Source organism: Manis javanica, chromosome 15, assembly GCF_040802235.1.
Source record: "Manis javanica isolate MJ-LG chromosome 15, MJ_LKY, whole genome shotgun sequence".
In the NCBI taxonomy this organism is placed as follows: Eukaryota; Metazoa; Chordata; class Mammalia; order Pholidota; family Manidae; genus Manis; species Manis javanica.
The window spans coordinates 21,355,342-21,367,289 of NC_133170.1; positions in this window are offsets into that span (position 1 = coordinate 21,355,342).

The window sequence follows — 11,948 nt, forward strand, 5'->3', positions numbered from 1 at the left end:
GAACAGACTGTGTTTCAACCCCAGCCCCTCCCCCATGGTAACCACCTGTCCCTTCCCAGTGTCTATGAGTCTACTGCTGTTTTGTTCATTTTGTTTAGTTTTGTGTTTAGATTCCATAAATAAGTGAAGTCATATGGTATATTTTTTCTCTGCCTTGCTTATTCCACTTACCATAATATCCTCTAGGTCCATCCATATTGTCACAATGGCAAGATTTCTTTCATTTTTATGGCTGAATAATATTCCATCGTTTATATGTACCACCTCTTCTTTATCCATTCATCTGTTGATGGACATTTTTGTTGCTTCCATATCTTGGCTATTGTAAATAATGCAGCAATAAAATAGGTGTGCATATATCTTTTCAAATCAGATATTTTGTTTTTTTGGGTAAGTTCCTAGTAGTGGAGTGACTGGGTCAAATGGTGTTTCTATTTTTAGTTTTTTAAGGAATCACCATACTGCTTTACACAATGGCTGCACCACTTTACATTCCCACAAAGAGTGTAGGAGTGTTCCTATTTCTCTGCATCCTCACCAACACTTGCTATTTCTTGTCTTTTGAATAGTGGCCATCCTAACTGGTGTGAGCTGATATCTCATTGTGGTTCTGACTTGCATTCCCCCAATCATTAACAGTGTGGAGCATCATTTCATGTGCCTGTTGGCCATCTGTACTTCTTCATTGGAAAAATGTCTGTTCAAGTCCTCTGCCTATCTTTTTTTTTTTTCTTGGTGTTGAGTCATACAGGTCCTTTATATATTTTGGATGTTAACCCCTTATCAGACAAATCATTTATGAATATATTCTCCCCTACTGTAGGTTGCCTTTTTGTTCTGCAGATGGTGCCTTTGCTGTACAGAAGATTTTCAGTTTGATGCAATCCCACTTGTTCATTTTTGATTTTGTGTCCCTTTCCTGGAAAGACATGTTCAGAAAAAGTTTGCTCATGCTTATGTTCTAATATTTTTGCCTGTGTTTTCTTTTGAACATTTTATGGTTTCATGTTTTACATTTAGGTCTTTGATCCATTTTGAGTTTACTTTTGTGTATAGAGTTAAGACCATGATCCAGTTTCATTCTTCTGCATGTAGCCATCAAGTTTTCCCAATGCCATTTATTGAAGTGACTGTTTTTCCCCATGGTGTATTCATGGCTCCTTTATCATATGTTAACATTAACCATAAATGTATGTGTTTATTTCTGGGCTCTCTATTCTGTTCTGTTGATCTATGGGTCTGTTCTTGTGCCATTACCACACTGTTTTGATTATTTGCGCTTTGTAGTATAGCTTGAAGTTAGGGACTTGGATCATAGAATGTCCCGGGGAGCTTAGGTGATACTCTTTTCCTTTGAGACAAACGAGCTTTTTCCTGACAAAGGAGCTAGGAGAAAAGCAAACATTTTGGCTGATCTTGAACTAATGCCATGCACCATTTGTGAAAAGTCCTCTATACATCAGGTGCCGACTGCATACTCTGGGCCATCCAACACATTCACAGTTAATCCTTGCACAGTTCTCACTAGGGCTACAGTTTCCAAGACTGTGAAGAAACAGTCTCCAGCAGTGAAAGGGCTTTGAGGGGTGTGGGTAAAATTGAAGGATTTCCAGAATCTCTCACCTAACTTTAGTGCATCTCCATATCAACAGAAGTTCCTACTGGATGGACAGAAGTAGTTCATCTCCATATCAATAGGTAATTACCTGGGCAACCTAGGGCTTATCTGAACCTAAGAGGTTGGGGGGAGGTCTTACTTGTTTCTGCCAGAGCAGGAGAGAGAAATGGCCCTGGACCTGTTTGTAAGCAATAAATGGGTTTTAAACTTTATTTCTACCTTTGACTGATTTTGGTTTTAGAGGTATTTTGCCCCAGGTTTTCCTCTCCTCAGAGTTACAAGTGGCAGTAGTCAACAGGACTGCTGAACCCAAAATCTGTCCAAATGGGTGCGACTTTTGGGAGGGTTGCCCCTGGAGATGGTGGGGAGATGCCTGGAACCCCCTGTGGATGGTGGGGAGGCCCCAGTGGATGCAGCAGCAGAGGATGCAGCTTCACCTGTTACTGTCCCCCCATCTGTGGGGCTTCCAATTTGGGAGCCCCTAGTGGGGAACTGGTCTAGGGTAAAGTACCTCCTAGAGGGGTGGGGCCTTCCTCAGAACTGGGGAAGGGTGGAGACTCCAGAAGCTTCAGAATTAGCCCTCTGTGAGTTAGAGGGCTGCTTACAATACCCTAAGTGGCCATGTAGCAGCTGGCATTATAGGGTCTCTTTTCATCAAGATATTGAAAATATTATTGAGGAGAAAAATGGGATTATCCAGAGGGTTAGTGAGGAGAGAGAGGGACTTAGGCTGGAGAGAGACACCCTTCAGCATCCCTTGGGGGAGCTGAGCAATAAAGATGCCTTTAAGAAAGAGAGACAGTTGCCCCACAGGCAGTCATATATACATGACACATAGTTAATTTCCTTATCTATAAAGCTATATTACACATCAGTGGATAAAGATAAAAAGTGTACAGATTGAAAGACATTAATAAGCAGTTTGCACAAAGAAAAGATAGCTTATAAATAAATGAAATAATGTTCAACCTCATGCAAGTTGAAGAGAGGAAAGTTGAAACAGCAGAGGGTACTACTTAGCCCATTAGATAGGAACAGAGTTAAGTATTTGGTAAAAGTGCTCCATTGTTTAGGACAATACTTTGCAAACTATATCACAGTAAAAACTTACATTCTTTTCCTTTCACAGTTATGTATTAAATTTAAAGTCTCTTAAAATAATTATTACACCACACCTATGATACCGTAGATGTTCTTGCTTAGCATAAGACTCAGGTTAAAAAAAAATCAGTTTAAAGAAATTAAGTATGAATTGTTCATTACCTATCCTGAGTGGTTAGTGTGTGGCAGACAGAATTCTTTGTGCTTTGTGTGTGTTTACATCCTCACAAAGCTTTACAGGAGGTAATGATATTCCGCTCAAATAGTAAGAAAACAAGCAAAAAACCACAGGTGTAATTTGCTCACATCAGAGAGCTGGTTAGTGCTGACACAAGGATTTGAACCCAAGCAGCCTGGCTGCACACCTCACAACCCTCACCTGTTGCAGGTCTGTAATAAGCAGTTTGCACAAAGCAGATAGACAAACTGCTTATGTCTGCAGATGAACTGAAAAGGTAGAGTCCGAATGATTCAACCTCATTTAACACTGCCTTAGGTGCTCGGTGGGATATACACTGACGTGATTCCTAGGAGGGCAATTTGGTACTAGCTGGACAACAACAAGTTTACAAAAATGATACAAGAAGAGTGATGCTTTTTGGTCTTCACAGTGTACAATTTAGTAGGTAGCAATTGTACTTCTTGAAATCTACCCCGTAGTTGTAGTCTAATCTAGGCATATGTAAATGTGCATAAAGAGATCGGCTGTACTATTTTTTATAATAAGGTAATATATTGACACAGTTCTCTATCTGTTGGTGCCTGACAAATAAACTTTATACTATGGAATTGCACACACAGCCTTTAGAAAGAATGAAGAAATAGTATTTGATGATAATGAACTTCAGGACTTTTTTACAGGCAATCAATTGATAAACATAACATTTTCTCATTTGAGATTCTCAAAAGGAATAATACATATATGTGCAAGTAAAATATAAAATATATATTTAGAAGGATACAACAGAAAAACCATTATAGCATTTTCCCCCTCTGGGTAAGGTACCCAGGAGTAAAAATTTAAGAGGAATGTTTTAAACTACATGAATGTATAGTTTTTCACTTAAATACTAAGTAGTTGAAAGATTTTTTAAAACAATAAATAGTGCTTTTTATTTTTTGGTATCTTTAATCTACAATTACATGGGGAACATTATGTTTACTAGACTCCCCCCTTCACCAAGTCTTCCCAACAAACCCCATCACAGTCACTGTCCATCAGCGTAGTAAGATGCTGTAGAATCACTACTTGTCTTCTCTGTGTTGCACAGCCCTCCCCGTGCCTCCCCCCATGTTATACATGCTAATTGTAAGGCCCCCTTTCATCTCCCCCTCCCTTATCCCTCCCTTCCCACCGATCCTTCCCAGTCCTTTTCCTTTGGTAACTGTTAGTCCATTCTTGGGTTCTGTGATTCTGCTGCTGTTTTTTCCTTCCATTTTTTAATAAAGACTGATTTTAACTTCATTCCTTTTAGCCATTGAAATCTCTTCTGTTTGAAAGCCAATTGGTAGAGCTCGGTTAGCATGTCCTCCACATTCTCATCAACCTCTCCTGTGATGCATTTCCAAAGTTATAGACAATCCATCTGAAAGGGAAAGGAATGCCTAGACAGAAGTTTGTCTTCATTTGGCTGGGTGTGCCGCAGAGACCGTGACAACAGAGGCAGCACAGTGCTGAGTTCTAGTAGCAGTGCATGGCTTGGCTGCTGGAGCGGAGGCTCTGTCCACCATGTTAATCCTGGCGCTCTGGAGGACGGCTTCCTTTGACATCAGCTCCTGACTCAGTTTCTCAGTTTCTGCTCCAGTCAGTTGCTAGGGTTATACATCTTTACCCCCAGGACTTGCTCTCCTTTGGTCTTGAACCAATGTTTTTCATCTGATCACCTCTGAATTGGGTCCTTTGGCCAATATTAGAAGCCATGGGTTTCCCAAGTGGCCTCCTTGACCTCAAAACTATTCACTAAATCATTTCTCCTGAGTTGTGTAAATGGCTTCTGACATAGTTCCACTTCTAGATGCCATTTCTGAGTTACCCCAAACTACAACAGTCTGCCCAGTCCTTCCCTGCCAATATTTGAAGCTCATTTATTTTTCATTCTATTTCACAATATTTCTATGCTGACTTTTCCCCACAGATTATACCTTTGATGTAAGTTAATGCCAATCTAATATAAGCTATTGACTAAAAGATACATGATTTATGTTATCATTTTATTAAACATATTCATGCTTATTTAGGATTGTGAATTCCTAAGAGATGGGTTTGTTGTCATAAAATTTTTTTTGTATGGATAGAATTTTGAATCATTTCCACAGTGCATATTTTCCTAATATGTCCTTTTAGATGACATGGATAGGAGTAAATATTGATACTATTCTATTCTTAGTGACCACAGATAAAACAGAACGTTATAACTAATCATGTCATTCCTGGATTACATTGCTGGGGTTTCAGTTTATAAAGCAACATGTACTTCCCTGCGACATGTGTATTTACAAGAAAAGCTCTTCTTTTTAAGTAGCAGGACCTGAATCATGCAAACTGCACCTTCATGCATATTTCCGATTCTCTGTGCTCCCTCCAAGTCGGCCTTGTGGAAAACCCTGTGTTTACGCCAGCATATAGGCCAGTGCTCCTTTCATAAATGTCCTTGGGGAGGAACCTTTGGGTACTACAGCAGACCATACTTTAGAAAAGATCCAAGTGTCAGGACACTAGTTCTGAAGTAACGGTGAGCATGAGAAAAAACAGAAATAATTCAGGAAAAATCAGATTTGATCTGCATTCTGCAATAGAAATATTTTCTAAAATGTGAACTCCATCTCTTATTTTGTATTCCTTAAGGTAGTAGTTAATTATTAAAATCAAATGGCTTGTCTTCCTTTCAGAGCCCTAACATTTTAAAGACATAATGTCATTCTTTTTACAGGAAGGAGAAAAATTACTTGAGCAGTGGAAAGAGAGCCTTAGGGAGCTATTGTGCCATACTCCAGCGAGGGCTTTATTAACCAAACTTCTGAATGAAAAGAAAGAAAAATTCAGATGCAGAAAATATTTGTATTTATTGTAAGAAGTTTGCAAAGATCACTGAAAAATGTCCCAAGAATTCAATGCAAAATTACTATGGCCACATTTTTCCCACCTTTCCTTCCCAAAATAAAAAAAAGCAAAATGACAAATAAATTACATTGATAATGGATACTATTGAATCAGAATAAATTAATGAATTGTCTAATTAAGCACAAACGAAAGGTAGGCTTTTTTTTTTTAAGTAAGTACATAAATGGATCTTATGTGTATCCATTTTCTTTCCTTTTCTCAAGTGGATAAGGCATTCTGATGTTCTCAGCAAGTATGTCTTTTTTTCTTTTCTTATTAAGGTATCGTTGAAATACACTTTTTTGAAGGTTTTGCAAGAAAAACAATCTGGTTACTACGTTCACCCATATGATCGCGTCCCCACCCCATACCCAATTGTAGTCAGTGTCATTCAGTGTAGTAAGATGCCACAGAGTCCCTGCTTGTCTTCTCTGTGCTAAACTGTCTTCCCTGTGACCCCACCCACACTATGTGCACTAATCATAATATCCCCCAATCCCCTTCTCCCTCCCTCCATACCCAATCTCCCCCACCCCTCCCGTTTGGTAACTGCTAGTCCCTTTTTGGAGTCTGTGAGTCTGCTGCTATTTTGTTCCTTCAGTTTTGCTTTGTTGTTATACTCCACAAATGAGGGAAATAATTTTTTATTTGTCTTTCTCCGCCTGATTTATTTCACTGAGCATAATACCCTCTAGCTCCATCCATGTTGTTGCAAGTGGTACAATTTGTTTCTTTCTTATGGCTGAATAGTATTCCATTGTATATATGTATCACCTCTTCTTTATCCATTCATCTACTGATAGACAGGTTACTTCCATAGCTTGGCTGTTGTAAATAGTGCTGCAATAAACATAGGGGTGCATATGTCTTTTTGAATCTGAGAACTTGTTTTCTTTGGGTAAATTCCTAGGGGTAGAATTCCTGGGTCAAATGATGTTTCAATTTTTAGTTTTTTGAGGAACCTCCACACTGTTTTCCATAATGGTTAAACAAGTTTACATTCCCACCAGCAATGCAGGAGGGTTCCCCTTTCCCCGCATCCTCACCAGCATTTGTTGTTCCTAGTCTTTTCGATGTTGGCCATCCTAACTAGTGTGAGGTGACATCTCATTGTGGTTTTAATTTGCGTTTCCCTGACAATTAGCAATGTGGAGCATCTTTTCAAGTGCCTGTTGGCCATACGAATTTCTTCTTCAGAGAAGTGTCTGTTCATATCCTCCACCCATTTGTTGATTGGGTTATTTGCTTTTAGGGTGTTGAGGCATGTGAGTTCTTTATATATTTTGGATGTTAACCCCTTGTCAGATATGTCATTTAAAAATATATTCTCCCATAGTGTAGGATGCTTTTTTGTTTGCCTGAGTGGTGTCCTTTGCTGTTCAGAAGGTTTTTAGCTTGATGTAGTCCCATTTGTTCATTTTGGCTTTTGTTCCCCTTGCCTGAGAAGATGTGTTCAGGAAAAGTTGCTCATATTTATATTCAAGAGATTTTTACCTATGTTTTCTTCTATGAGTTTATGTTTCATGACTTACATTCAGGTCTTTGATCTATTTCGAGTTTACTTTCATATATGGGGTTAGACAATAATCCGGTTTCATTCTCTTGCATGTAGCTGTCCAGTTTTTGCCAACACTAGATGATGAAGAGGCTGTCATTTCCCCATTGTATATCCATAGCTCCTTTATCGTATATTAATTGACCATATATATATATATTCTTGGGTTTATATCTGGGCTCTCTAGTCTGTTCCATTGGTCTGTGGGTCTGTTCTTGTGCCAGTATCAAATTGTCTTGATTACCGTGGCTTTGTAGTAGAGCTTGAAGTCGGGAAACATAATCCTCCCTACTGTATCCTTCCTCCTCAGGATTGCTTTGGCTATTCAGGGTCTTTGTGGCTCCATATGAATTTTAGAACTATTTGCTTTAGCTTGTTGAAGAATATTGTTGGTATTTTGGTAGGGGTTGCATTGAATCTGTAGATTGCTTTAGGCAGGATGGACATTTTGACAGTATTAATTCTTCCTATCCATGAGCACAGAATGTGTTTCCCTTTATTGTTATCTTCTTTAGTTTCTCTCATGAGTGTCTTGTAGTTTTCAGGGTATATATAGGTCTTTCACTTCCTTGGTTAGGTTTATTCCTAGGTATTTTATTCTTTTGATGCAATTGTGAATGGAATTGTTTTCCAGATTTCTCTTTCTGCTAGTTCATCTTTAGAGTATAGGAATGCAACAGATTTCTGTGTATTAATTTTATATCCTACAACTTTGCTAAATTCAGATATTAGATCTAGTAGTTTTGGAGTCAGCTCTTTAGGGTTTTTCATGTACAATATCATATCTGCACTCCTTTGGTTCTTAACTTTCACGAGGACATATGTTTTATTGTGTTCTTCTGCAAGAAAATGTAGCCCACTGCTTCTGGTCCCATAGGCTACATGTTGCCCTAATGTATTTATGACTCATATGTGTGGGCTCACTGTGCTTCCTTTTGGGGTTTGCTGAGATGGCAGGATACAGGCTGTGTTAGGCAGGGACTGGTGAGGCTCAATCAGCCTTCTTGACTTCAGAACAGGTTCCTCTAGGAGGATATAAAGCACTGCCAAGTCCTTTGACTTTTAAGCTGCTGGTAGTTGTACTCTGGTGAATAATTGTGTTATACAGAAGTATTTAGGTTTAGGGCTACTCACAGTGGGGCATCTAATCCCAGTTTGGATCTTTGCTATCTTGTATCAGTTTACTAAGGGTACTTCTGTTGTGAATTTTTACCTTGGTTATGACTTTTTAGTGTTTAACTTTATTTAATTAAAATTCACTTTAACAGTCTTTATGCCGCTTTTCTATTAACTTGGGTTAATCATATGACTGTGGTGGTTGGCATGAAATTTATGAAAACTTGATAACTAAGTCGAACTATTGTTGATGGTTTAATTCTTCTCAGTGCTGTTTCCCATAGGGGGGTGTTAAGCAAGGTGTCGTGAGCTGCCTTAGAAAGCGTATTGGCTACCCACTCCTTTCAGTCTTCAGGCTAGTTGATTTAGTCTTTTCTCACTGGAGGGCAGATACTTGCAAGTGTAATTTTGTTAAAAACTAATAGAAAAGCTGGGACCAAATCTATTTGTTCATGGAGCAGGTCTGCTAGTCTAGGCATTTTCTGTGGCTTGCTTTGTTGGAAAACTGCATGAACCTGAGTTTTGTGGGGCATATAGGGGGGAACCAGTTTATATTAAGAATCTATATAAAAGTCAAGCCATAGTGATTTGATCTAACAGTCTTATTCACTTTAATCACACCATTCCAGTTGAATTTCATGCTTAAGTACAGCTTGTTATAAAGGCCCTTCCTTACTCATATGTATCTGGATCCCTAAGCATTTTGCAGGTAGGCAGAGAGTAGGCCTGGGAATTGAATCTCAGGGTTTTCGGGCTTGGTACTGGTTACTAACAGCATGTTTAGTGCTTCCATGTGCTCATCCTTGTTTGGGGAGTTTGACAAGATATTTAATACATATGGGGTGTATTTGAAGGGTAGGAGGGTTCAAGCTAACTATATTGGTGCTTATTAGATTAACTAAGTTAATGAGCACAGTTATAGCTATTAGAATAAGTATTACAACTGTATGGTGGCTACCACGGTTAACAGTACATGTATGTCTACATCTATTCCTATGCTTGCTCATATACATACAGCTACATTTATGTCTATGTCTAGAATATCTGTATTTTTTTATAAAGTCTATATGTCCTGTAGACATTGACTGAATAACACCTGAAGGTTTATATGTACAATTCACAGTTCAATTAAAGTTTAGCTACAAGTTATTTGCTTGAGTTTGGGCCTCAGACAGACTGTGAGTCCAAGCATCCCCCAAACCAAAAAAATACCAGAGAAATGACAGCATGGTTTTGCGTGAGCCTGAGTTGATTAGTCACTAATCCACTAAGATATCTTACTTAAGAGGAACGAATGTGTGATTCTGAAAGAGATGGTCCTGAAGTGAGAACTGGGTGTCTGATATAATTCGGTTTAGCTGCCCCACTGTCAGTGGGCCCACAGTGAGCAGAGGGACACGATTGTGGAAGGAATTCCATCTGAGTTCAGTGTGATTCCCGTTGTATTGTTGGATCTGGATTCATGTAGAAATAGAAGGAATGTTACTATGCCCAGAATGATAAAGGGAAGGAGAAAATGAAGGCCAAAGTTCAGGTGAGGGCAGCCTTGTCTGCTGCAAAGCCGCCCCAGAGCTGTTCTAGTAGGTTTGTGCCAACATGCGAGACAGCTGAAAGGATGCTGGTAATGGCTGTTGGCCCTCAGAAAGACTTGTGTTCTTGCCGTACGCTGTTGATCAGGTGCGACATTTATTCTCAGGAATGCTGTTCCTATTATTGTAAATAATAAGATGCTCCCAATGTTTGAAGTGCTATTATGTGCACAGGATCCATAATCTAAGCCTCGCCCAATGTGCATAAATAAGCAGATGAAAACTACGTGTGCCCCGTAAGCATGCATGTATCGAGCGATTCACCCACTACTGGACGCCCCGGCTGATTTGTGTTACCAACGAGAATGTACTTAGTGTATCTGCTGTATAGGGCATTGCCAGAAAAAGGCCTGGTAAGATTTGTGGAATGAAGCAGATCCCTAAGAGTGAGCCGAAGTTTCATCATGCTGAGGTAGTAGATGGGGAGGGTAGGTCAGTGAATGAGTTGTTCATAGTTTGGATTAGGGGTGAAATTTTCAGATGTTGGTCATTAAGTTCTTAGAGTTGAATTACAATGATAATTTTTTATGCCGTTGTCCATGGATCAACATGATGTAGGAATCATGATGGTATACATTGTGTTTATTTCAGGTACCATCTTTGAAATGAGTTCCTCAGATTTTTCTTCAAAACCTTCTCCTGTTTATGGTAGGCTTGGGTTGATTTGAAGTGGTGGGGTTGTCTACAGGATTGTAATTAATTTAGTGGCTCTTTCTTAGCTTTAATAGTATTTTTTAATTATTTTGGGGGGATGTTGGCTGGTTTTGAATTCACGGCAGCCCTAGCTACTGAGGAGTACCCTGAGGTTTGCATGGCTAATATGGCTCTACTGGGGACATTTGTGTGGGGGTGTTAAAGGAGATTCTGTTGGTATATTTTGTGTTGAAAAATGAGGAATGAAAGGTCATGTTTTAGTTTCACAGTCTGGGGCATTGGGTTATTTATTAGATACTAGGGATTCTGGGTTTTCCATGAGGAGGCCATGGGGACTGCTGCTTTGTGTAGTTATGGTACTTGGCTTGTGACTGTGACAGGGTGGTCCCTGTTGATTTGTGTTGTGGTAATCATGCAGGTTACTTGAGGGAATTCAGTATTATTGGGGCTGGAATAATTGTTATTGGAAGGATAATGCAGTATAGTTAGCTAAGGCCTTTCTGGTTTGATACCAGCCGTGAGACTTTTAGGTGAAAATGTGAATGGAATTTGATGCCTTCTCATCAAGTCAAGTCTAATAGTAGGGATGCTGAGTTTTGGCTTCTTGTTAGAGTGGTAAGTGGTCATGCGTGCTTAGTCAGAATCTCTGTGAGGCTGTGTGAGGGTCCCTGAGGTTCTGTGAGGCTCTGTAGGGGTGTGGGGGGTCTGTGAAGGTGTGTGGAGCTCAGTCAGAATCTCTGTGAGGCTGTGTGAGGGTCCCCGTGAGGGTTCCTGAGGTTCTGTGAGGCTCTGTGGGGGTGTGTAGAGCTCAGTCAGAATCTCCCCATGAGGGTATGCCAGGTTCGGGGAGGGTACGTTTGGATCCCGCTAAGAGTCTGAGTGTGTGTGTGACAGACTCGGTGAGGGACTTTGAGGTTCCTTGGAAGGGTGCGTGAGGCTCTCTGATGATCTCTACTGGTCCCTCTGAGGTTCCGTTAGTGTCAGTTAGGGTCTCCGTGAGGGACTGTGGGGGTATTTGAGGTTTCCTCAGTGAGTGTGACAGTTTTTTGATGGTCTGTGTGGGTCCTTGAGGGTCTGAGAGGTCTTTCCGTGTCCATGTGAATGTGTGTTTGGTTCTGTGAGGGTCTTCGTGGGTCTGTGACTGTCCCTGTGAGGGTCTGTGAGGGCCAATGTATGGGTGGGTCTGTCTTGGTGTCTGTGAAGGTCTTGAGGTCC